General features: G+C 43.9%; 1 long non-coding RNA gene across 2 annotated transcripts; it reads left to right on the forward strand.

Annotated features, from left to right (window-relative positions):
* Positions 1-14882: 14882 nt before the first annotated feature.
* LOC120396826 lies at positions 14883-22762 on the forward strand. Of its 2 annotated transcripts, none has more exons than XR_005593419.1 (3): positions 14883-14930; positions 21630-21873; positions 22659-22762. It is a non-coding gene; the product is annotated as an uncharacterized LOC120396826 (long non-coding RNA). The 2 variants fall into 2 exon arrangements; XR_005593420.1 differs by lacking the exon at positions 14883-14930 and adding an exon at positions 21217-21313.
* Positions 22763-26782: the final 4020 nt, after the last annotated feature.

The following is a 26782-nucleotide window of genomic DNA, read 5'->3' on the forward strand; positions in this document are numbered from 1 at the left end:
ATCCCTCTTCACTAGAGACTTTGAGAAGATATGGTATAGAGTTGACTTTGCAGAGAGGCATTGCCAAGGCAGCTCTTCGCTGAAGCTCTAGAGGGCAGTAGCAGTGCTGCATGAATTCTGGGGAGGCCCCTCCCCACCTAGCACCAATAAAGCTGAAATCACTTTAGGTGGTGGAGCTGGCCACACATCCTCTCTAGAGGCTAGAGACAGCCCTGTCTGAGTACACTCTCAGGTTCTGGGACTACACTTATCATGGACGCCAAAACTATGAGTGACGTGTCAGAGGGGGAATGAGGAAAGTGGTGTCTTAAAGCGACACTTGTTTAATGGATGCTCACACCAGTGGGTGGGGAACTGAGGTAAGGTACTACTGCCAAAGATACCATGAGGGTGGGTATTTTACTTATTATTCAGTTATATATATTGTTGCTTTTTTCTCCCAAATGGATGCTGCATTTCCTTTCCCTCTAATAAAGCTTCTCTTTGTTATATTCACAGACTCAGTGCTCACAAGTGGGGAAATAGAGCACCCCGGGGAGGTATTTACTTTCCCCAGATTTCTGGATGGGGGATTAAGTTGGTGGTGTTTGTTAATTTTAATAGGAAATTTTTGCTGCCAACAATACCTGGTGGAAAGGTTACGTATAGGTGTACATGGCTGGTTAATGCAAAGAGTGCCGTTTACTGGCACATCAAAATATGTAGCACTGATCATAAATTAGGTGTTTTAATTATATTGTTGTTGTTATGGACTACCAATGACTTCCTAAGTCCAGTCATCAACATTTGTATTTCGGACAGCATGCATCTTCAAACCTTCCATTGGGTGGTGTAACGGGCCTCTTGCTTTGTGTTCGGCTGGCTCAGTGGGCTAATGCAGGATTGGGAAGGTCATGTCCCTGCTCCTCCCTGCTCATTTTGGGGTGATTTATCACTTGACCCCAGAGAGTAGATAACAGGTAATCTGAATAGGAGCTGAACCTGCCAGTGGATATAGCCTTACTACTGTGCTGCTTCTAGTCAGTCTGTGGAATGTACAATCATAGGAAAACATTGATCAAATGCTACAGCTGGATTTTAAATAGGCCATCTAATTTTCCAACCAATAATATTTATAGTTAAGCATTCTAAATTGGGTAACCAAATCTCATGCTTTAGGTGTAAACTAATGATCTAGAGGGTTTAGGAAGGAAGCTTCCCCAGTTCCCCCAGTACAACAGACAAGGAGTATTATAAGGAGGAAAACAGTTTGCTTTCCTGAGAGTGTTTGCCACAACTGGAGTCAGACTATCCAACAAGACTGACCAGTGGTCAGATCTGATAAAGCCTATGCTCACTGGCCAATCAAAGAAGAACATGTTATCAACTATTGTTACTATTAATCTTAAAGTGAAGCTACAGGAGATCCTTGGTCACACTCAGCAGAAACTTTATGGAATTTTCCAACACTCTGAGATCTATGAATGAAAAATTCTATAAAAGTGCTATTTTTCATAGTTTGTAAATTTGCTTATGACAGAATTATGTTTAATTCCTTATATATCAGATCCATACTTTGTGGTGGCCTGTATTTTAAAGGAAATATGTATTTTTTAAACGTATTTTTTATAATACATAAAAAAAACCATTTTTCTATATACCAGTCTTCCTCTCTTGGACTGGTCTTTCAAATCAAAATGGTAACTGTTATCAACAGAGGCTGCAGTGCTATAGATACATATACTTTCATTACACTTTCAGGCTGAATGCTGCTGTCACACCAGTGAAAATTTAGAATGAGTCCATTGATTTTTGTGGTGTTATTCTCTATTTACTACATCTATATGACTAAGAGCAAATTTGGCCTTTCATTGGGAGAGTCAGCTCTTCTGGAAAGCTAGACGCCACTACACAATTTTAACTGTCTACAAGTGATTGAATTGTGGTTGTAGCTGAGTATTTAACACCATTTCACACGTTTTCTGTCATCTGGATTATATAACAATGTGCTGAATTTATAAACAGCAACTACTCATTTTTGTGGTTGAATTTTACTGGATGCACAGGAGAAACATCTGACTAAATAAAGCCGGAGACAGAGAAATTGAATGCAGAGGAAGGACTGGCATTCCCGAGCACATGAAAATAAACTGTGCCAGGCCTTTTAAACTGCAGTGCCACCAGACAAGTCCCTTGCCTTCATTTGCAGCCAAGATACCATAAGCATTCATGTTTCTGAGGTATTTAAATGCTTTTGCTTGGCATATGCTAGAGAAACACTGCACTCACCACTGGTACGGTCATATATGTGGGGGGAGGAAGTAATAGTATAAATGCTGGAGGACAGGAATGGTCAGAAACGTTAATAACCAAACCAAACCATATGTATTAATACATATTTTGAAGCATAGTAAGAAATAGCGGTGCAGATCTTCAACAGGTATAAATCAGCATAGCTCCACTGAAACTACGCCGATGTGCTCTAGTAACTTAGAGAACAAACACCTGTATCTGTTCTCTCCAGAAATGGAATAATCAGTCTCTAAGCTAGTGTTGAAAGCTTGGTATATTTTATAGTATATTATTACTGTGATGTTAACTTGCCACAAGCCTGTACCAACATTAAAATTTAGAAAGACTTTTCCTGCTATATTACATAACTATTTTACACCATACTTGAGCTCCTCGGTTCTCATGCTGATGTTCTGGGCTCCCGTCTGCTTGAGACAGTACAAAAATATATTTTCTTATAACAAATGTAACCCTGAAAGATCCTAAATCAGTTTATAAACATAGACTGATCCTGAGTGGGTCTGAGGAACCACATTTGACAGGGTCTCTTTATGCTATGTGAGGATAAATATCACGGGCTACATTGCGCTACGTGAAGAAGTATAGACTGGACTCCATAGCCAAGGAGTACCATAGTGCTTAGGAATTGGTGAATATACTTTTAAATAGCTTGAGAGCCCTTTAGTGGTTTTCACTGTGCGCTGTTTTAGAAAGGAGTCAGAGCAGCAATGTATAAGGAGCTAGGCTCTAGATAGTGTTGATAATCCCTCCTATGCTGCCCCCCTATGGTGGTTTGCTCTGCACCGCCTAGGGTGACCAGACAGAAAATGTGAAAAATCGGGACGGGGGTGGGGGGTAATAGGAGCCTATATAAGAAAAAGACCCAAAAATTGGGACTGTCCCTATAAAATCAGGACATCTGGTCACCCTAGCACCACCCCTTAGTGCTGTGGGACATTTGATCCCTATATTGGAAATATTAGTGAGATCAGACTGGAGTGCAGCCTATTAAATATGATAAGCTTAATACCCTGAAATAAAGAGAAAAAATTATGATGTGGTTTGATACAAGAGAATTCACCTCTGTAGAACTTAAGCCGAAAGAGATCCTTTTTCCCACTGTCACACATTCCAAACCAGGGCTGGGTCCAACTGATGTTTACACCTCTGCTTTTGTAACTTATTGGTCTATGTGTGGATGGAGGATTTGGGTCTGTTCCAGTTGTCCATTACAGAGTCTAGTTCCAACTCACGCTTTTAGATCTGGAAATCCCTGTTTCAATCCTCAGTGTCAGCCGAGATGGTAACCACCATATTTTCTAACTTTACTTCTCTCTAGAGATGGGTGCAAGCGGTAGTGTTCGTATCTGAATTCCCATCCAAACTTCTGCAAAATTCAGATCTGGGCTTCTGGTTCAGGCCTATCTCTACTTTTCTCTCACTCATTGTCCCGCCTCATGGGAATGCTTGCATAACCTCATGAGGGAGCATAGCAAATTCATCACTGCTGCAGCTTTCTGCACTGAAGGCTTTTCAGCAGAAATGAAATAAATTGAATTTTTTTAAAAAAGCAATTGAATATACAGTAAGGGGGAAAGTCTTCTGAGATTGATCTGTACAAAAGTGATATACTTATTGCCAGTGAACTTCTTAGTTTCATACTGTGCATGATGGCTTCTCATCAAAAAGCATTTTCTTTTGTTCCTGACATTTTTGACTGCGAGGGGAGGCCTTACCTTGTTACGGTAATTTAAAAGCACCTGTTGTCATATATTTTCATATGGCAGGTAACACTGGAACTAATCCCACCTAATCCCCCTAATATAAGATGTTATGGGTTTACTCTACTGATATGGGTTTTGCATTTCACACATCTTACTACATATACATTTTTGTTTTATTTGACATTTCAGTATTTGCAAATGTTTCCCATCCATTACAGACAGCCAAAATAAACTCTAGAATTAAAAAAACAAACAAAACAAATTCTTTCACATTATCACACATCCCTATGGTTTTCCAGGCACCACTTGTAACCCCATACTTTTTAATTTGAATGCCACCATTGTTTCTCATTTTACTGGATTCTACTTGATGGTGAGGTGCATAACTCTGAGTTCTATTGATCATGCCTGCATTATGGCCCAGATTCAGAAGAGCACTTACACTTGTACTTACATCCATGTCTGTTCAACAAAGCACTTAAGCACATGTTACATTTAAGCATATGCTGATGGCCCACTGATATCTTTAACATGTGTGAAAAATACATGGAAACATGAATTATTGCTTAAATAAATAAAAGCTTGATCGCTAATTTCCTTTTAAAAGATAATTTACAAAACATCATTTTGATTCCTTGTATGATTAATGTAATTTTGTCAAATTGACAATTAATAAAACGTGTTCGTTCAAATTCCGTTCACCTTTGTTCCATATTTAAAATCTTTATCCATCTGAATTTTGTTCCCTAACAGCTGTCATTTTATTTCCTCTTAATCATTTTTATTCTGATTTGAGTTTCATCTGGGTTCTTATTCACACCCTGATATTTTGTGCGTTTTATCCACTGTTTTCAGTTGTTTTTGATTTATGTGCAACCGTCTCTTTTATCATTCACCCTTACTTTGTATCCTTTCCTATTTACTATATTCACTTGATATTTGTGCCCAGGCTGTACTCCACATAAGTAGAGCTAGGTGGGATTGGTAGGGCCAGCCCACAACATTTTGGCACCTGAGGCGGGGAGCTCAAATGACGCCCCCATGTCCCCTCGCTTGGGCCAAAACTTTGAAAGGTCTCAATTCTGCCTTCTTCCTGTTCTTCTCCTCTCATGGTACTGCTCTGCTACCTACCCCACTAAAGGAGAACGAACAACTTAAAATGCTTTGTTCAAAAATGTTAAGTAACACTTAACTTTCAAACGCCTGAACAGCAAATGTAACTTTTCTTGTCTGCATAGTAAACACTGGCATTTTTATCTGTTTGAATAATCAAAGTGGTGCTTTCTGTGCCTTCTTGGTTGCAAAGATTTGAACTGCTTCCTGAAGGTCCACAGTCTGGGCCAGCTCATGCTCTGTTGAGATGGTTGCAAGGCCGACCAGCCTCTCTTGTGTCATTGTAGACACAAGATGTGTTCTTATTAACTTTAGCTTGGAGAAGCTGCGTTCTCCACTGGCAATTGTTAGAGGAAGTGTTAGAACAGGGGTTGGCAACCTTTCAGAAGTGCTGTGCCGAGTCTTCATTTATTCACTCTAATTTAAGGTTTTGCGTTCCGGTAATACATTTTAATGTTTTTAGAAGGTCTCTCTCTGTAAGTCTATAAACTTTTATTGTATGCAAAGTAAACAAGTTTTTTAAAATGTTTAAGAAGCTTCATTTAAAATTAAATTAAAATGCAGATCTTATCAGTTTAGTGCAGTGGTTCTTAACCTGGGGTGCGCGCACCCCCTGGGGCAGGGCTGGTGCAAGGATATTTTGCACCCTAGGCGAAACTTCCACCTTGCCCCCCCCCCCCCACACACACACACACATCGGTTCATTGAGGGGCAAATCCCAACGAACCTTTATAGACCCCAGGGGCCAGCCGTGCCCAGGGGCTGATCCCCAGACCAGGTTCCCCCCTCCCCGCCCCTGAACTCCCTATACAGCCCCCCCGTGAGCCCTCCCCACCCCACCCCGGTGGCCCCACCCCGAGTCTACTCACTGGCTTTGCTGGGCTTGGGCCGCTGCAGCAGCTCGGCAGGGAGGAGCCGCCTTCCAGAGGCACCGGAGAGCCAGAGCCTCCCACTTGTGGCAGAAGCGAGCCCCAGCCATGGAGGAGCCGGCACAGTGCAGGGGGGGCAGCAGCCCTGCAAAGGCGGTGCACCGCTAGTGGGGAGCAGCCATGCCCCCCCCCGCCCAGGCTGCAGCCTGGTGCCCCCCCCCAGGGACTCCTGCAGGCTATAGCGGATGTATGCGGGCACCAGCCCCCATGCGCCCCCCCGGCACCCCCTCATCTAGGGTTACCATATTTCAACAATAAAAAAAGAAGGGAGAGCCCTGCCCGTCCCCATCCACTCCCTCCCACTTCCCACCCCAACTGCCCCCATCAGAGCCCCCCCTGCTCCTTGTCCCCTGACTGCCCTCTCCTGAGACCCCCCCAGGACCCTACCCCCTACCTGTCTCCTGACTGCCCCAACCCTTACCCACACCCCCACCCCCAGACAGACCCCCGGGACTCCCATGCTCATCCAACCACTCCCCACCCCCTGACAGGACCCCCAGAACTCCCAACCCATCCAACTCTCCCCCTGCTCCCTGACTGCCCCCCAGGACTCCCCTTACGATGCCCACGCCGGTCAGACGCCGGCTCCATGCGGAGGCGAAACACGCTGCTGGGCTGCTGCATGCACAGCCCCTCCCCCACAGAGTGCTGAGGCAGCGGGAGGGGGGGAGCTCCGGGAGGGGCAGCGGCTCACACTTCTGGGAGCCACAGAACCCAAGCGTGGTGAGGGGGGAGCTGGGGGGGGCGCACCTGCTGCCGGTCTGGGGTCCCAGCCGCTGGCCCTGCTCAGCCTCTGCCGGACTGGGGTTCCGTTCACTCAGCCGGCAGCGGGCTGAGCGGGGCTGGAGTCTAGGACCGTGGCTGGCAGCTGCATGCCAGGCAAAATCGGCTCGCATGCCAAAGGTGGCACGCATGCCGCAGGTTGCCGACCCCTGTGTTAGAAGTATGCACAGAGCAACAAAAACATTTGGAAAGAGGGTGGTCATCTTATTTGTGCACATATATTCCAGAACAGCCTTTGGAGTTGATTCTGCTGAAATGTATCCTGAAAGGGCTTTCGGTTCATCACCTAAATCACTCGTATCAATATCGCACATGTCATCATGTGTCAACACTGTCTCTAGTGCCCTGCATTGCTGGTGTAGGTCTTCTTTGAGTATAGTGAGGAGTTTTGGAATATCATACAACATCCAAAATATACTGCTGTGTTCCTTGAGCTTCATGAAATGTTCTTCAACAGACTGTATTGCACAATCTTGCACCTGGTTAAGGAATTCAACTTTGAATTGTTGTTTGGGGTCTCATGGGATTATCCTGTGCCTCGTAATCAAACTGTCATCTTCTTTGGTGACCCTTGTATTCTTGAATGGGTGGGGAAATAGCTTCAGTGTGAAGTTCCTCTGCCAACTTCTGTGCACTCTTCAGAACATTTTAAAATCCCTCATCTGACCAGTAAGACTGTAGGTATGACTTTGCTTTGTCTAGTTGTTCCATTGCTCCAGATATATCAAGGTCGACACCTTGGAGTCTCTTGCTTACAGCATTTATTTCAAACAGTATGTCATGCCACAACACTAAGCCACACAGAAATTTGAAGTTATGTATGTTTCTAGTGATTCCATTTCCCTCTCCCACTGTTCTCCCACAAACAGTTCCTGTCATAGCATTATCCTCCATAATGGCAACTATGGCATCATCTATCTTCCCAATTTGGTGTTTGATAGGCTTTATCACCTCCACTCAACTTTCCCATCATGTGGCACTCAGTGGTTTCAGTGTCAGAGAGGATGTCCCCAGATGTTGCTTCAAAATTTGCCATCGATGAGTTGATGCAGAAAAAAATACATAGATGCTTTGAATTACATTAAAAAATTCAGCAGCCTCACTAGAAGCTGATGCTGCATCACTGACCACCAAGTTCAATGAATGAGAACTGCATGGGACAAAAAATGCTCGAGGGTTTAAAGGTTCTACTACAAGAACTCATAAATAAAGGATCCGTGTCTGCACCCCTCTGTTCTTTCCTCTCATGTTGGCACCATTATAGTAGCCCCGACCTTTCATGTCAGCTATCGCAATTCCCGTATCTTCCAGCTTTTTAAGAAGCACATTTGTCATACCAGCTCCTGTAGTATCATCAATGTCAATAAATTCTAGAAGATGCTCTCTGACAGTCACCATTGCAGGGACATTTTCACTAGGTTCTGTTGTTACAAAATGCACCATTAAAATCATTTGTTCCATATGGCTGATGTCAGGTGTGCAGTCCAGAATAACAGAGTAATATCTTGCTGACTTAAGATCTGCCACAATCTTCTGTTTGACTTTTGTTGCCAGTAACTGTATGATCTCATTTTGAATTGTTTTTCCAAGGTAGTGGTGTGTGTACATTTCTTGGGTGGTGACTCTTCTTAGATGCTCCTGGAGTACAGCATCAAACTCAGCCATCAGCTCCACAATTTTAAGGAAGTTTCCATTGTTTGGCACATACAACTGATCTGAAGTACCACACAGTGCTAGGTTTTGGGTAGCAAGCATTCTCACAATGGCAACGAGCCTTTTCAGAACATTTTGCCAGTAAAGAGACTCTGATGCAATCTTCTCTTGATGCTGATCATCTATGGTGGCCTTTATCTCAAGCTCTTTCCACCTATGTAATGCTCTCTGGTGATTTGCTGCCTTCTCATGGCATGCCAGATTTCTAGCCAGATTTTTCCAGTCCTTTTTTCCTGTAGAACCCAATGTGGCTGGAACATTAGACTGGAAGAGTTTGCAACAAAAACAGTATGCAGCATTCTGGGTTTTTTGAGTACATAAGCCATGGCCTCTCCATTTTGTCACCATTGGGGATTTCACACCAGTAATGTGTTGGATGGAAACTTCTATTTTCAATGTCTTTGGGGAACATGAAGTTTTTCACTTGCTGTGGCCCATGCAGTACAAGTCCCTCAGGCTACTGCTCAAGTGGGTCCACAGTCCTGGGGATCATCTAGACTTAAGGAACTAAACTCAGCAGCAGCTGTTTCTTGCGCCTCCACCACACTCTTCTCTGATCTACACTTTTCTTCAGGAATATGCATGGTTACATCCATTTGAGATGGAGATATGGATGCTGCAGTCACTGCCAGGTCACCTGCACTCTGACTAACTGGAAGATCAGGCATCTCCTCACCACTCACATCCTCACTGGGGCTGGAAGGCTCACCATGAACATTTGTGTCTGTATCTCAAGAGAGCTCCTTCCTGCTTAGATAGAAAAGCTTCCTTTGCTTGCTTGCTTTTCTGAATGCTGCCCCAGAGGGGCGTTTTCTTCTTTCACTCATGACTGCTGTTCTGTGCCAGCTATAGTAGCTCTCAACACTCAGTTGAAGGGGACAAATAAGCAGGCTGGTAGCAGGGGCTGAGTGAGGGAAGATATCAGTGTCTTAAGGGCCTAACTGGGTCCTAATACTTCAGTTGACTGCCTGTTCTCCTCAAGTGGGTTCAGGGAAGCAGCAGGAAACAAGAAGCTCCCTGAGAAGCTGGTGTTAATCAGTCCAGGCTCCTGGAGGTGCTAGAGAGGTACATAAGAGGCTCCTCCTCCTCTCTCTCCCTGCAGCTCCTGCTGCTTTCTGTTATTCCCTCTCACCTTTTCTCCTACCTGCTTGTTATGTCTCTTGTGCCCTCCTTCCTCCAGCACAGCACTCCACCATCTCTGTGCATCTAGAGCAGAGAGAATACATATGCACCAGCAGCAGACACAAGTTTCTACATTCAAGGCCCTATTGGTGCCCGCCCCCCACAGTTTGGCACCTGAGACGGTCGCCTCAGTTCACCTCATGGTAAGGCCAGCCCTGGGGGTCGGCATGTGTTTGTATACATTATGACAGGGTCAGGCCAGATGGCTATAGGAGAGTGTTCCTATGGGATCCAGGAAGTGGGCCGGCAGAAGCCCGCCCACTACTAAAGGGTGTCCCCCCAGCCTAAGGGGAGTATCCACAGGTCCAGGATTCCAAGTAAGTACGGGGGACATCTAAAGATAAAACAGGGACAGGAGTGAGGTCATAGGGCTAAATGAAGGGAACCTGATGGGTACACCAAGCAGAGAACCCCGGACAGCACCCACTGCTCCTCAAAGGTGTCAAGGGAGCCAGCGGATGCCGCCCAGAGAAACTCCGCCTGGATGCGTGAGTGGACAGAGGATCAGAAATAGGCCCCACAGTCACAGGAGACCCCATCAGCCAACCTGTTGTCCCTGGTTTTGTAAATGGTCATTTTGGCCAGGGCTAAGAGGAGGTTGACAAGGAGAGGGGTAGAAGGTAGATACATTAGCCCCAGATTAAGCAAGTCCCTTTTCCCTGGGTAAGATAACAGGGACTATTCCAGAACAATCAGGAACCTGCTAGAACCAATTAAGGCAAGCAGGCTAATTAGGACACATGAAGCCAATTAGGGAGCTACTAAAACCAGTTAAGGCAGGTAGGCTAATTAGGGCACCTGGTTAAAGAGAGAGACCTCCCATCAGTTACGGAGAGGCACGTAAGGAGCGGGGAGTGAGAGGATGTGCTGCTGGAGGACTGAGGAATACAAACGCCATTAGGAAGATGGTCCTGTGGTGAGAACAAAGAAGGTGCTGGGTGGAGGTCCTGGGGAAGTGGCTCAGGGAGTTGCAGTTGTCACATAGGTGTTACAGGAGACATTGTAGACAGCAGCAATCCACAGGGCCCTCAGCTGGAACCCAGAGTAGAGCGCAGGCCCGGGATTCTCCCCATCCCCCCAACTCCCTATTTGACACAAGAGGAGTTGATCTGAAATGTGAGTCATATCAGAGGGGAAGGTCTCTGGCCTGTCCTCAACCCACTAGGTGGGACAACAGAGACTGGAGGGCTTGTTCTCCTCCCTTTCCCCCATGCTGGCCAGTGATGAGGTTAGCTGAGTGAATGGCAGATTTGAGCCAGTGGCAAAAGTGGCCAAACTGAGGGCAGCCGTGAACCTCTGAGGCAAGCAAATCCGCTGGAAAGCAGAGGACCCATCAAGGCAGAGAAGGAACTTGGTCACAATGTATATATAGATTACAATGTATCCATTTGTAACATCCAAAAAACTGCATTAAAAGAACATTAAGGTTGCAAAGTCAATTACTCACTAGTTAGGAAATTAAAGAATTAAAGTTGTTTGGACAGCGCTAATTTGCCCTCTCACACACCCACACACCCTTGTGTGTACGCTTTATGAAACAGTCTTAAATTACATGAACCCTTTTTTTTTTCCCCACAGGACCTCTGCCTCAGTTGGTGCACAGGGTGGGTGGTGCTCACTGTATTGGGAGCTGTTCAATATTTTTTTTATCCTCGCTGTTCCACTTTGGCCTTGTGCCTAATTCACTGCACATTATTCAAGCCTTGCTCTGAATTCTGCTTTTCTATGGCACTTGTCACTGTAGTGTCTGAGTGTTTCACAAACATTAATGAATTAATTTTCATAACACCTGTTATTATTACTGAAGTAGTAATACAGGAGCAGTCATGGACCAGAGCCCCATTGTGCTAGGCATTGTATAATACAGAACAGACAGTCCTTGCCCCACAGAGTTTACGAGATGAGGGACTATTACTATCCCTATTTTATGGATGGTGAACTTAGGTTCAAAGAGATTAAAGTCAAATGTGTCCACTAATTTTGGGTGCCTAGTCAAAGAGGGCTAAGGCCTGATTCTTCCGAATATTAAGCATTATATGGCACTTCATATGCCAAAAGCATAGCTCCTATTGACACCAATTGCAGCGGTATGTATTCAGCACTTGTGCAATTCAGATCCCAGGGTCTCAAGTTGGACGCCCCAGAAAATGAGGAATACACAATTAGTGGCCACATGTGAAAAGTTTGGTTTTAAGTATATTTCTCAGCCACGGATAAGAACTCTGTGGCAGAGGCAGGAATAGAATCTAATTCTCTAGGACAGCTACCTTTAGCCGTGAGACCTCCCTTCCTCTTCCTGCAATCCCCTGCCTCATTCACTATGTACATTATAGTTCTGGTCCCTTTTCACTTCATGTACGCAGGCAGAGTTCCTCTGGGTGGTGTCCACTGACTCTTTAGACACCTTTCGGGAGCAGTGGGCTCCATCCAGAATTCTTGGCTCAGTGTTCCTTGGTTTCCCGATTTTTAACCTTTTACCTCACTCCTGTCCCTTTGTTGTCCCAAGTACTCAAATTCGGCCTGGGCCTAGTGGTTCCTCCCCGTTAGTTCAGGGGGCAGGCCTTTCATTTTTGAACAGGCCTAGACCCACTTGTGCCAGTCTTGCAAATAGTACACATTCCAATTCTGGACCCTTTTCACTTCATGTCTCTGGGCATAGTTCCTCTGGGCCCTGTCCACTGGCTCCTTGAACTTATTTGAGGAGCAGTGGGCACTCTCTGGGGTTCTCTGCTTGGTGTCCCCCTCTTGATCTCACATTTTGGTCCTTTGACCTTCACTCCCATCCCTGTTTTCTCTCTTTCTTCCCCTGCCCTCCCAACCCCACAAACTCAGTTATGGCCTGAGTTTTGTGTTCCTCCACGCTGGGTACAGGGGGCAAGCCATTAGATTTGGGCAGGTCTAGGGCTGCCTGTCCCAGTACTCGCAACAGGTACATTTCGGTGCATAGCGTCCAACTTCTGCAACAACTGAGGCTCACTCCATGAGCTCCCCATCCAAGTCTTCTGCCCAGGCTTCATCTCCTTGCTCAACCGGTACACTATATCCCCCTTGTCCACATGCTTGTTGACCCCCTCAATCTATCAGCCACAGTAGATTAGTGAGGCATGATTTCCCTTTACAAAAACCAGATTGACTTTTCCCCAATGAATTATGTTCATCTATGTGTCTGACAATTTTGTTCTTTACTCTAGTTTCAACCAGTTTGCCAGGTACTGAAGTCAGTCTTACTGCCCTGTAATTGGATCCCTTTTTAAAAATTGGCATCACATTAGCTATCCTCCAGTCATTTGGTACAGAAGCTGATTTAAACTACACATTTGTGTAATTTCACATTTGAGTTCCTTCAGAACTCTTGGGTGAATACCATCTGGTCCAGGTGACTTATTACTGTTTAGTTTATCAATTTATTCTAAAACCTCCTCTAATGACACCTCATTCTGGGACAGTTCCTCAGATTTGTCACCTAAAGAGAATGGCTCAGGTTTGGGAATCTCCCTCACATCCTCAGCCATGAAGACGAATCCAAATTCATTTAGTTTCTCTGCAATGGCTTTATCATCCTTGACTGCTCCTTTAGCATCTCGATGCAGTAGCACCACTGGTTGTTTTGCAGGCTTCCTGCTTCTGATGTACTTAAAAATACAGTGTGCTATTGCTTTTTGAGTCTTTGGCTAGTTATTCTTCAAATTCTTTAAATGTTAAATAACACCAGACCGAGAACAGAGCCCTGTGGAATCCTACTTGAGACCTCCCTCCAATCTGATGTCATTCCATTAGCAGTTACTTATTGTTTGCAGTTGTTTAACCAATTATGTATCCACTTAATGGTAGTTCTACCGAGACCCCATTTTTCCAGCTTACTTATGATAATGCCATGTAGGACGGTGTCGAAAGCCTCACTGAAGTCCAGGTATAGTATGTCCACAGCATAGATATTCCACATATCCACCAAACCAGTTACCTTGTAAAAGAAGGAAATCAAGTTGGTTTGGCATGAACTGTTCTTAGTAAATCCCTGCTGGCTGCTAGTGATCACCCCTTCATCCTCCAGGTATTTACAAACTGAATGTTTTATACATTGTTCTAGTAGCTTCCCAGGTATCAAAGTCAGGCTGACTGATCTATAGTTCCCCAGCAACTCCTTTCTCCCTTTTTTAAAGATGGGCACTGCGTAAACCCTTCTTCAGTGTTCCAGGACCTCTCCTGTCATCCATGAGTTTTCAAATATTATTGTCTGAACAGACCATGGTGTTACTGAGATTTTCCCAGAGGAGATCATGTGACCCTGTTCATATCTATAATAACTGTGGATGTCTTTGGTAGCAGCAGCCAAGTGTCAGTGACAGTCAGGTTCCTGGGAATGCTCCATGGGACATACTCAATACATTCCCTGAGGTCTTAACATAGGGTAGGGTACATCCCAGATAACTAATGTCCGATAAGCTGGTGAATATTTTTAGAGAGTCCTACATTCCAAAACATCTGCTGGCTAAGCTGTCAGTTAGAAAGGACATATCAGAGGTCCACCAAAGTGTAACCTGTCTATCTCCCCCAAAGAAACCATAACTAGTGGTGGGGTAAGAAAGCCCTCTACCATTCACCATCCTTCCTAGCGCTGGATAGCATTGAGGGTGATACATCATTGGAGCTGGGAGGTGCCTCACCACCATTAAAGGGTGTTTTTAAATGTAAAAGACACCTAGCTCATAGGCCATCCTGGTGCACTGGGGAGTTGTGCACACAGGTCAAGGGCTGTCTATAGCCTTTTAGAGTTGTATACTCTACAAGTTTCCAACTCAGCATGGAAGCCCATCATTTTGAAAGATCAGCGAAAAGGATTTACTAGAATTCCTTGAGGTCCATTGACACTCACAGGTTAGTTATAGTTATGAATTCTCTGAATGTGTTCCACATTCCAAATCCACTTTCACACTCCACCAGAAGAGAGCCACAGTCGTGAGGTTTAAAAAGATCAGAAAGTAACATGAAATCCTCAGCCTCTTGCTGAGATCTTGGCTTTGCCTTGGGCTTCTGATTCTTAGCATCATTGCTCAAGGACCAGTCATTTAAGGTTCTTTGCTTGTCTCTCAAGCGCTGCTTTTCTACTTGAAAGAAATTGGCTTTTTTAACAGAATTATCGGCCTTCTGATCTTTGACTTTTCTTTTTCCAGGTCTGACCAAATGGTTCTATGCTGAAAATACTTGATTATACAAGGTACCAACATCTCAGTGTTTATATAGCAATATTTAAAGTGGCTAAGAATTTTAAGTTATTGATGATTTATCTGTGTAGCTATATTGATGCAGTTAAGCCTCTATAGGGGTATTTGATGACATTATGAAAATGTCAATGAGCCCAATAAATGCAATGAGACCAATAATGTATAAAAGTAATAAAATTCTGAGAACAAAAAAACCCAAAAGTACAAACAAGTAAAGGATTGGAAAGGGAGGGAAAGCAAAGGAAGGAAGGGGAACAGAGAGTGACCTCTTGACATCTATCTGCTAGGATTTAATCAAAGATTTTTAAAAAGTCAGACCAAATCTTTTCAATTTTCCCCACATTTTTGACCTACTAAAGAGCAAGTTGAGGAAAAAAAAATCTTTTTTTTTTTTTTTTGGAAAACAACATGGAAAACTCGAGGAGGAGGAGGAGGGAAGCGATTCCTTTTCTTTTTTTGGCCCGCTGTAGCTAAAATTGAATCTTCTGCAGCTTTCTCCAAACACTGAGTGATTTAGCAGAGCAATTAATGCAATACCTAAGCACAACTGAGATGAGTCAAGAACAGAGAGGAATTAGAGTTTGATAGAACAGTGACTGGCCAATCTCAAAAGATTTATAGTCTGACCTGATTTTTTGGATGAGTACCCAAATGTTCAGAGGCAGATGTGAGCATCTTGAGTTCATAGAATAGAACCAGATCTCTCACAAGCTTTCCTGCAAAATTCCAGTCCTTCCTGGGGGGAGGGGCAGTTATTGCTACATCACTTTGGTGGAAGTTTGAACCAAGTAGCACATTCTGAGTAAATAGCATCTTACTCCATGATTGAATTCCAGAGGGTTTATTTGTGGAATAAGGGAGTACCCAACGTGATTAAGGCTGGTAGAATATGCACTATGAATGTACATGTTACTTTTCAAAATACAGAGTAGGATGTTGATCCCTGTCCTGAAGAGCTTAGAATGCGAGAAACCGCACAAACCAAGCCAAAACCACAGGACAGTGGTGCAAGCAGGATGGTCTAGAGCAGTGGTTCCCAAACTTGTTCCACCGCTTGTGCAGGGAAAGCCCCTGGCAGGCCGCTGCTTCCAGCAGCTCCCATTGGCCTGGAGCAGCAAACCACGGCCACTGGGAGCCACGATTGGCCGAACCTACGGATGCAGCAGGTACACAAACTGCCCTGGCCCGCCAAGGGCTTTCCCTGCACAAGCAGCAGAACAAGTTTGGGAACCACTGATCTGGAGATTAAGCCACAGAGAAGGGAGACCAAAGTTCAATTCCCTGATCTGTGACCTCGAGCAAGTCATTTAGCCCCCCTGTTCCTCTGTTCCCCAGCAGTAAAAGTGCAGCTACTCCCTCACCTCACATGGGTTTTGTAAAGGTAAATACAGTAATCATTGTGAAGCACTCAGATACTGTGGTGAGGGACCTAGGCAGAGAGTGTGGAGAGTTTATTATTGAAGAGTATCAGGTAGGGAAGACCTGGAAGAAGTTAGTTAAAAGGAGGGATCTGGAGTAGGATAGAGGAAACAAAGGCATGGTGGACAGGAAATGAACAGATGTAGGGGACAATACAACAGAAGATAAGAAGGAAGTAGAAAAGAGAGACAACTGGGAAGAGGAAATGAGATCAGAGGGAGGAGATGGTCAGACATTGAAGATGTGGGCAAAGAGCTTGAATCTAGTGTAGTGAAAGGCAGGAAGCAGCCTCTTTGGTGGTATTTCAGTTTCACTTGCATTTCTGTTCCCACCAGAAACATGGGCATGCAAAGGTATTTCTACCTGAGGGACACATTAACAAAATGAAGGGGCAGCAAGAGACTCAACAAAACTTTATCAAACCTCCAAAGACTTCAGGACAAATTTTGGACAAAAGTCTAGGGAGGGGGGAAAAGGGGTGCTTTTATTTTTTCCAAAGCAGGTTGCCCATTCTTAACTCTAGCCTGCATTCCTCGCAGCCTGCATTCCTCGCAGAGCTCAAGGTTGCTTTTTCCCTTCTCTTTTCATGGTTTAATATAGTTTATCATGTTAGGTCAAGTTCCAGACTACTGATAAGTCTCAAGGTAGAAACCTCTTGAAAAGGATTCAGATTCCCTGGCTACTCTTTGCTGTTTTAAAAAAAAAATCCATATGTGTTTATAAAACAGCTGGGGTCAAAGGAACTGCGCTTGCTTCTAATTGTCCCAATAAATTTGAAAGATGCTATTACACTGCAGTGATTAAGAAATGGTAAAAAGAGAGGCAATTTGATAACATGAAGGCCATCAAGCTTAATAGTCCTTAACTGATTGTCACCCTACTCAAAAAAAAAAAAAAGATAGCTATACACATACACATGCTGTTCTTTCCCCACTCATGCGCCCTTTCCCTCCCAGGCTTCTAAAAGCACCTCAAGCCAACAGGAATTTATACTTCCTGCAATAAAACCCAGAGTACAGAACAGCTGGCAGCTGAACTTAAGATTGCTAAAACAAACATTGTGACATTGATGGGTGGGGGGGATTTGATTATTATTACAACATGACGTGGCTGGTTCTGCTGCATGCAAAAAAATGGCTTTAAAAAATTCTATTAGCTTTAAAAATACCTAGAAAAAATAATGGCCAAAATGTTCAAAGTTGGATTCAGAAAGTTAGGTGCCTATGTGGATATTTAAGCATCTAAATAAGTAACCTGGTTTTCAGATCATAGATTCATCCAATTACCCCTGTACTGAAGCCAAGAAATTGTGTTTGATTGTTCCTATGGTTAATCACCCTGATTGTTAAAAATTTGCACCTTATTTCTCATTTGAATTTGTGTGGGTTTAACTTCCAGATATTGGTGGTTCTTATGCCTTTTTCTGTTAGGATAAAGAGCCATCTGCAACTTTCATTTAATTTAACCTGGCCCTGATCAGTAAGGTACTTAAGCACATGAGTAGTCCCACTGACTTCAACATTACTACTCACAAGCTTATGCCATGTAGCTACGTTGCTGATTTGGAGTCTGGGTGGATGGATTGAGGGGCCTAGCTTTGAGGAACCTAACTTTGAACATTTTTGGCAACATTTCTCTAACCTCATAGGATGAACCTCATAGGATAAATGAAAATGGGGGGGGAAATCCCATTTGCACATGTTTTCAAAGCAGCGACCCCACTTCACAAACCATTCTACTTTTGCAGGTGGGGAAATCACCCATAACAAAATTGACGAAGAAATTGAAAGGGCAGGGGGGGAAATCATAGTTTTGTAAACCCCTAGATTTTATGGAAGCTGCCCAGACTGCTATTAATATTTATTTCATCAGGTAGGTCACACTTTGTGTGACGTTTGATATTTCTGTTAGAGATGAGTGAATCTTCAAAAGTTCAGAGGGTCAATCTAAATAAGCACCCAAAAGTTTGGCTTCTATTTCAAAACTAGGGTTACCAGATGTCCTGATTTTACAGGGACAGTCCCAATATTCGGGGCTTTGTCTTGTATAGGTGCCTGTTACCTCCCCCCATCACCTGTCCCGATTTTTCACACTTGCTATCTGGTCACCCTATTCAAAACTGAACCAAACTGCAAAACTTGTAGAGTCCTTTCCTGATCCCTCATGACCCCTTTTCTCTGAGAACTCTGAACCTTTGGCTGATCACTCCTTGCGAATGCAAGACCTCTGCAATACTTACCCCAAACAGGCAAGTTAAATCCCTGTCACAGGGTGGTCTGGCCCTTTCAGGAGAGTTGAGTCCACTCCCATTATGTCCAGTTATCCACCCCCAGGGTGACGGGCTTCAGCTTGGGCTGGTGGTTGGATCAGGTGACCAGGCATCATGGGATGGTAACCTGGGGCATGGGGAGTGCTTCATATAAAAGGGAGCCTGCTCGGTTAGGAGAGACTTGCGGAGAGGTGGGATGCTAGGAGACAGGTGGTGGAGGACTCCTATACAGGCTAAGGGTTAAGTGTGGGACTGACTGAAGGGAACTGGGGAGCTGAGAGAGAACTGGGTCCTGAAGCCCCGAAGCAAAAAGAATGAGAAGGCCCTGAGGAAGGGCACTCTTAGAAGGAAGTAGCCTGGACAGAGTAGCATGGAGAGGTTTTGAAGGGAATTGTACTTACTTAGGGTTCCAAGCTGGGATTTCTGGTGAGGGTGACAGGACAAGGCAAATGGACTGCTGAGCTGGGGTGGAATAGAAAAGGATGAAGATACTGTGTGACTCTGACCAGGGCATGAGGGCTTTGTTCACACACCCCTTTTGAATGGGGCGGGGAGATGAACTTTATGACTTGGCCAGATTTGCTAAGAAAAGAAACACAGGAGTTTTCCAATGTGAGGAAACTGAGGCAGTGGCAGGTTCCAATGCCAGATGAGGTCAGTCCCTGCTACAGGCCTGAATTCAGGAAAGCAATGAATTAAGCAAATGCCTAAGTCCATCCCTAATCAGGAAAGCACTTAATCATGTAACTTCAATTGCACATAACCATGTGTTTAAAGTTAAGCACGTTGCTAGAGTGCTCTAGTGGAATAGGGATGCTTTCCTGACACTGCTAAAACTTCCATGCAGTTATTCCTGATACTTAACCTGTGTAAATGATGGCAGAGTCAGGCCTGGAGTGCCAGCCTGGAATTTCCACCTTAATTCCAAATGTCAGAGCATTCGGAAGGGTCAGGTGAGGTCTTCTTGAGGACAAAGATGGACATGGGTAAGAAAAAAGGTCACATTGAAGGAAAGAAAAGGAAACAAAGCAGATGTTGCCGCTGAATTTATATTAAGCCTTTAAAGTGAGCCAAAGTGGAGCAATGGAACAAAATTCTGCTCTCACTTGGGCCAGTGAAAATCCGGAGTAACATCCTTCACTTCAGTTGAGTTACACCAGTATAGGCGAGAGTGCAATCTGTCCTGTAAATGCTGGAAGGAAATTCATGGTCATATTTGACAGTGTCACCTTAATATAAGCCCATAGCCTGATTGGGGATGCTGCTGCTTGCTGGCTGGGGTTGGGGGAGCAGCAACAGAGCCTAGCAAAGCAAATTTAATAGCCTATCAGCATTATTTTGGCTATCTTTGTGCCACAGCTGACCTTGAACTTTAATTGATTAATCCAATGCCAGATGACTTGGGATTTTTCTCTACCGTCCATAGGTTTATCACACAAAAGTGAGATTCATTTCTCAGTAGCTCTAAATGTAAACTCCTCTACCAATCTTCTGTCTCTCTGCATAATCATTGCTCGCGGAGCAGTGATGTGCACAGACAGGAGTCAAACTCAGAGCTGAAATTTACAGATGGAAAAAACATATTAGGTCACTCACTGCACCGCTTGCCCCAATCCAGGATGGTGCTCTGCACTAGTGGGAGTGCAGGTGGAGGCAGAGCCCAGCCAGCCTTCCCTGTGGTACATGCTGCTTGAGGGGTGCAGGACTGGTTGTGGCACAGGCATGGCCTCTGCTCACCAGCTGGTGTATGTGGAGTTATGCTGGGAAGACGGCAGATTACACATGCTCTCCATGTGTCATAGAATCATAGACTATCAGGGTTGGAAGGGACCTCAGGAGGTCATCTAGTCCAACCCCCTGCTCAAAGCAGGACCAATCCCCAACTATATCATGCCAGCCAGGGCTTTGTCAAGCCTGACCTTAAAAACCTCTAAGGAAGGAGATTCCACCACCTCCCTAGGTAACCCATTCCAGTGCTTCACCACCCTCCTAGTGAAATAGTTTTTCCTAATATCCAACCTAGACCTCCCCCACTGCAACTTGAGACCATTACTCCTTGTTCTGTCATCTGGTACCACTGAGAACAGTCTAGATCCATCCTCTTTGGAACCCCCTTTCAGATAGTTGAAAGCAGCTCTCAAATTCCTCCTTATTCTTCTCTTCTTTAAACTAAATAATCCCAGTTCCCTCAGCCTCTCCTCATAAGTCATGTGCTCCAGCCCCCTAATCATTTTTGTTGCCCTCTGCTGGAATCTTTCCAACTTTTCCACATCCTTCTTGTAGTGTGGGGCCCAAAATCATTGTGACCAGTGGCTGGACCTGAACTTGGTCCCAGATCTGACACTTTCCACTGATTTCTTTCCAACACTGTGGCATCTCATCTGCAAATATCCAGTTATAAAGTAAGATCACTGGAGCCTTTAAAAAAAGCATATGGCTAAACAAACAACTTATATGAGACATTCTTGGGTCATAAGCATTCATTATCCGTTTATGCTGTGTGTAGGGAACATTATCTGGCATGGTTTACACTGAACAGCACGTATGTTTTTTTTCCGGTTGGAATTAAAAGCTTCAAGTACTATTGCATGACTACACATGCTGAAAAAATGTTACCGTAATGACACATAAAATTACCAGCCATCCACGAGATATGAAAAAGAGCTTCCTTGTTGTGCTCCTGAGAAAGTGAGTTCAGATTTCGGTTAATCAGTAATTTAATCAAAAGTGTCAACACTGGGACTAGAAAGAAAGAAAAATATATGAAATACAGGTTGCCATTGTTTTTGTTTGGTTGGGTTTTTTGGGGGAGGGGGCGGGGAGGGGAAGGGAAGGCAGTCCTCCCCTCACTGCCACCCATATGCACATTTTCATTTTAAAGACTAAAAGTGTTTTAGGTCCTGTTCATTCCACAAATAAGCTGGGGCTGGCTCGGAAAGAAAGCAAATGTTTTTCTTCAGATACCGATCATAACAACCCACCTGTTTCTCCCGCCTTCTCTTAGAGGTGCCGTACCCAGGTCATTGCACAATCCTATTAAGGATAGGTGCAGCAGCGGCCAAATATAACCTCATCTGTTGATTATGCAAGAATGGAATGATGGAGCCTGGTTCTGGAACCTGGCTAAAGGACGACACCTGCTGCTCCCCAGCTAGATGATGAATCTTCAGTCTCCACAAACTGCAGATGCTGCTACTGACAGAAATGGCCCAGCTGGTTACTTAGTGGTTTCTACCTTCACAAAACAGGTGTGAAAAATCTGCTTGATCATGAGCTGCCCTGGGTTTCATGGTCCTTTTTCAGTTAAAGACCAAAAATCCAGTGGTGCTTTTCTACTGAAAAACTTTGTGAAGGAAATCAGCAAAATTTGTCTATTAACCATGGTACTTCCAAGGGCCACAGTTTAATATATCTTGATAGCCACACATTTTAAAACAAACATTTGGGGCCGAGTTGGAGGCCTCCCAAGGGCAGTCATCTCTCTGTCTTATTTCATTCACACCCAACTGATCATAGTACAGACCAGTAAGTCTCCTCATTCAGTATGACTGTCCTCCTCACCATCCCTTTCCTGTTGTAACTTAGCAACAGGAATATAGGTCCCAATTCAGCAAGATACAGAAGCACATGCTTAAAGTTATCCACTGAGTTCAGTGGGGTTACTCACATGCTTAAAGTTACATATGTGCTCAAGTACCTTGTTGAATCAGCGCGTAAAAAAGAGTGTCTTGAAATGCATTTTATGATGAACCCTTAGGCACTCTCCCCTCTGAGTGAGTCAGTACTAAACTCATGTTCTAACTTGGTACTAACAGGCATTGTGCTGCAGAAGGTTATATCTTGTAGGTGAGACGTAAAACTTATGTGCAGATCAGTGATGTTTATTAAAGCTCCATGAAATTCTTTGCAAGAGCATGGGGTATTTGGCCAAAGACTCATGCCATGTCTCTGTCCTTTCTGGTGCTCTTGAAAGTTTGGTTAATCTTTATGTAACAAACATGTTTCTATTCAGCTCTTCATTTTCTGTTTTCAGCTGGGACTACTGTAAGAAGAACCCAAATACCGGCAGGTTGGTTTTTTAAAGGGTGCTCTTGCCATAATGCTGGAACCAGAAATTAGAATTAGAACAATTAGGACATTTGATCTCGCTAGGTATCCAGCTAGAGTGTTTGACCAATAAGATAAGGATCTAAGCCTTTGGATGTTTATCCAAACCGAACTTCCAAACTCCTGGAATTTCACCCATCCATATTTACAAGAACAGGCACTTTCCAACCAAGTGAAAGTGCAGAGTATTCCACTGCCGACATTCTTCACATCCTCATGCCTCAACCACCCTGTTCAAACAAGTCCCTGGTTATCTATATCTCTGACAGGGCTATTAGAGACAGCATAAACTTGGTCTCAGTGCAAGTGATAGCAGGAAATTGCTTATGTTTTTTACTCTCTACCAAAATTATATATCATGAAAAATGATCAGCTACAAGTTACTTCTCATTTTATTGTTAATAGCAACTGAGGTCTTTCCACTAGCAGGTTGTGATTTTCCAGACATACCACTTTAATTAAGCTACTAGGAAGGTGTACTTAAGCCTTCAAGACTAAAGTATTGCAGAGGGGACAATACAATGAGTACATTAGAGAAACTCATTCTTGAGGCTGTTTGTGTTGTGGCAGGGAAGCAATCTCAAACGTATGTCATTAAATCTCAGTGCTGCCTCGTATAGAGATGTATGGAAGCAGTCCTGTCCCTTGCGACTGCTTAGTAGTAATGCTGCTGTGGAAATTAATGGTTTGCCCTGCACAGTAGGACATTCAGAGTTTCTTTGGCTGGTACAAACCCAAACTGGTTTTAAAGGCCATTACTATACAGGGTTGTTGTTTTTTTAAGTTTTGAGTTTTCATGAGTATCCATGATTTAAAATTACTTATTTCCTTGATTAAAAACTTCCTTTTTGTCTATCAGGAGCATCCAAATGGTTAAAATGCATGGGATAGATATGACTCCAAACTTCTGAGAAAGGTATATACTTTGTTATATGTATGAATCTTAATCAGAGATACCTAAATAGATACAGTGGTGAAGACCTTATTGGTGGCCACTGCTGCATTATTTAAGGTGCATAAAATTAATAGTGCCAAATTCTGCTCTCTGATGCAGGAATCTGGCTATTGTTTTAAAATACAAAGATTTGGCAGGGTTAAGGATTTTCTGTTCAGCCCCTATTTATGGGCACAAGCAGAATTTGGCCCTAATTTAGTTGTGGCGCTACAGCCTTTTACCTTCATCATAAACAGCAGACTAACTAGTACGTCTTGCATCCCCCCTCCACCTCCCCACCCCAGACTAAACAAGGGCAGGTTGTTTTCTCTTTAACATTTTATTAGCGGGGCTGTCATAAAATCCACCATCAAATATGTTTCACTTGATTCCACCAAAAGTCTTTTTGTTTGTTTGAGTAGAGACAGGCTCAGACTAAAAAATCTGGCTCCAAACACTCCTGAATGTTGAGCAAATTTGGCTTTAAGTTCCTTAGCTGGTTAACAAACCCCGGATCTCAATAACCCCTAACTTTTGCAGATGTTTTTAACTAGTGCGTTCCAGTTTTGGGCAAAACGAAGCCTCGCTTTTGACAAGCATGGTCCAGTGGCTAGAGCACTGGATTCAAATCCAGACGGCCTAGGTTCTATTCCCCAATCCAGCTCAGGCACTGATCTGCTGTATGACCTTAGGTAAATCTCTTTACTTCCCTGTGCCTCTGTTTTCGCTCCAACACTTTGTGTATCTTGCATATTTAGAGTGGAAGCTCTTTGAGGCAGGGACTGTCTAGTATTTTGTTTGTGAGCCTAGCTCTGGGGTCCCAAGAACTTGTTGGCAATCTGTGCCCTGCCGTGTTATTTTCCCAATGGATGTCTGGATAGATTGAAGTCCCTCATCACCACCTAGTCCTGTGCTTTGGGTGATTTTGTCAGTTGTTTATAAGAAGCGTTATCCATCTCCTCTTCCTGTTTACGTGGTCTGTCGTAGACCCCTACCATGACATCACCCCTGTTTTTTTAACACTTTTATCCTTACCCAGAGATTTTCAATAAGTCTGTCTCCTATTTCCATCTCAACCTCAGTCCAAGTATATATATTTTTGATATATAAAGCGACACCTCCTCCCTTTTTTCCCCTGCCTGTCCTTCCTAAACAAACTCTACCTTTCTGTACTAATATTCCAGTCATGTGTATTATCCCACAAGTGTCTATGATGTCACCTATGTCATAGTTGTGTTTATTGTCTAGTATTATGAATCTTCCTGCTTATTCCCCATACTTTTCTCAGTAGTATACAGACATTTTAAGATAGTGATTTTATTTCCCCCCTGTGTTCTCTCCTGTCTCTGCCTTATCCCTGCTATAATGGCCCATGCTCCTCCCCACCCCCAGATTCTTACCCTTCTCCCAGGTCTTGATGTTTTTGATTTACCTGTGGGCTTTTATTTCCTGTCCCCGTCAAACCTAGTTTAAAGTCCTCCCCACTAGGTTAACCAGTCTGCATCCAAATATGCAAATGTATCCTAGATCTGCTATCACCTTTAAAGAAGCATATTTAGGGTATGTGTACATTGCAAAGAAAATCTTGCAGTATTGAATCTCAGAGCCTGGGTCAATTGACTTGGGCTCACGGAACTTGGGCTGCAGGGCTAAAAATAGCAGTGTAAAATTCCCATTCTGGCTGGAGCCCGGGCTCTGAAACCCAGTGAAAGGGGGCTGGATAGTATAAACACAACAAATCCTGCATCTTGGCAGGGGGTGGGGGTTAGACTAGATGACCCTTGTGGTCCCTTCTAGCCCTACGATTCTATGATTCCATGATTCGATGTCCCAGCCCAAGTCCTGGGAGCCTAAATCAATTGACCCGAGCTCTGAGACCTGGTACTGCAGGATTTTCTTTGCAGTGTAGACATACCCTAAGCAACATACTTGATCTATCTTTTCTGGGGGGAAAAATTATCCAAGGGGCTGAGCCAAGGCCTATGGAAGGCAATTAAATGACTCCCAATGACATCAGTGCACTTCGGAGCAGGGCACAAGAGCAGAATCTGAGGAGAAGCTGAGGAAACTGGGGTTGTTTAGTCCTGCAGGAGAGAAGAGTGGGTGGCGGGGTTGATAGCAGCCTTCAACTACCTGAAGGGGGGTTCCAAAAAGGATGGAGGTAGGCTGTTCTCAGTAGTGGCAGATGACAGAACAAGAAGCAATGGTCTCAAGTTGCAGTGGGGGAGGTCTAGGTTGGATATTAGGAACCACTATTTCACTAGGAGGGTGATGAAGCACTGGATGGGTTACCTAGGGAGGTGGTGGAATCTCCATCCTTAGAGATTTTTAAGGCCTGGCTTGACAAAGCCCTGTCTGGGATGATTTAGTTGGGGTTGGCCCTGCTTTGAGCAGGGGATTGGGCTAGATGAGGTCTCTTCCAACCCTAATATTCTATTATTCTAATCTGCTTCCTTAAGTCTTCTCTCTGGGTGTTGTCATTTATGTTTATATCAAGGATATAAATTGTTTTCAGGGTAGGGATCTTGGGTAAAATTTTCAAAAGCACCCAAGTGACTTAGAAGTCTAAGTCCAATTTTTACAAGTGACAACCTCTTCTCACTGGCTTTCAATGGGATCGATGTGTCGAAGTTCACCTTTGAAAAAAATGGATTTAAGCTCCTAAATCACTTAGACACTTAATCTAGCTGTGGACTACCATGCACAATGATGGTGCTAAATAAATAATACAATGAAAGCTCTGATCCATTGTTATACATTTCCACATCCCCTTTTGGTAAGTGTCTGGCATTAAAAGTAGAACAGGAAGTGTGTGTGCTGGATTCTTTAGTGAAAAATATTTACTTTCCCATAAAGGTTATAGGTTAAAGGTGAGAAGCAGCAAAAGGATAGGAGAACTCATTGTTAAGGATTAACTTCCAGGCTCAGCTAAAGTTTAGGATCATAATAGGGAAAGATAAATCAGTTTCTGGCACAAAGACCAAGAAAATGGGTTATGACCTTATGAATGGAAGATCCAAGATAGTTCCTTCTGAGCTGAGAGAAAGATAGAGAGAGGTAAAGCAAGGGGGAAAAAATCCTCCTTTCCATGACAGCCTGCAACTTCTAACCTGCTG

This window comes from Mauremys reevesii, linkage group 2 (assembly GCF_016161935.1).
Source record: "Mauremys reevesii isolate NIE-2019 linkage group 2, ASM1616193v1, whole genome shotgun sequence".
Taxonomy (NCBI): Eukaryota; Metazoa; Chordata; order Testudines; family Geoemydidae; genus Mauremys; species Mauremys reevesii.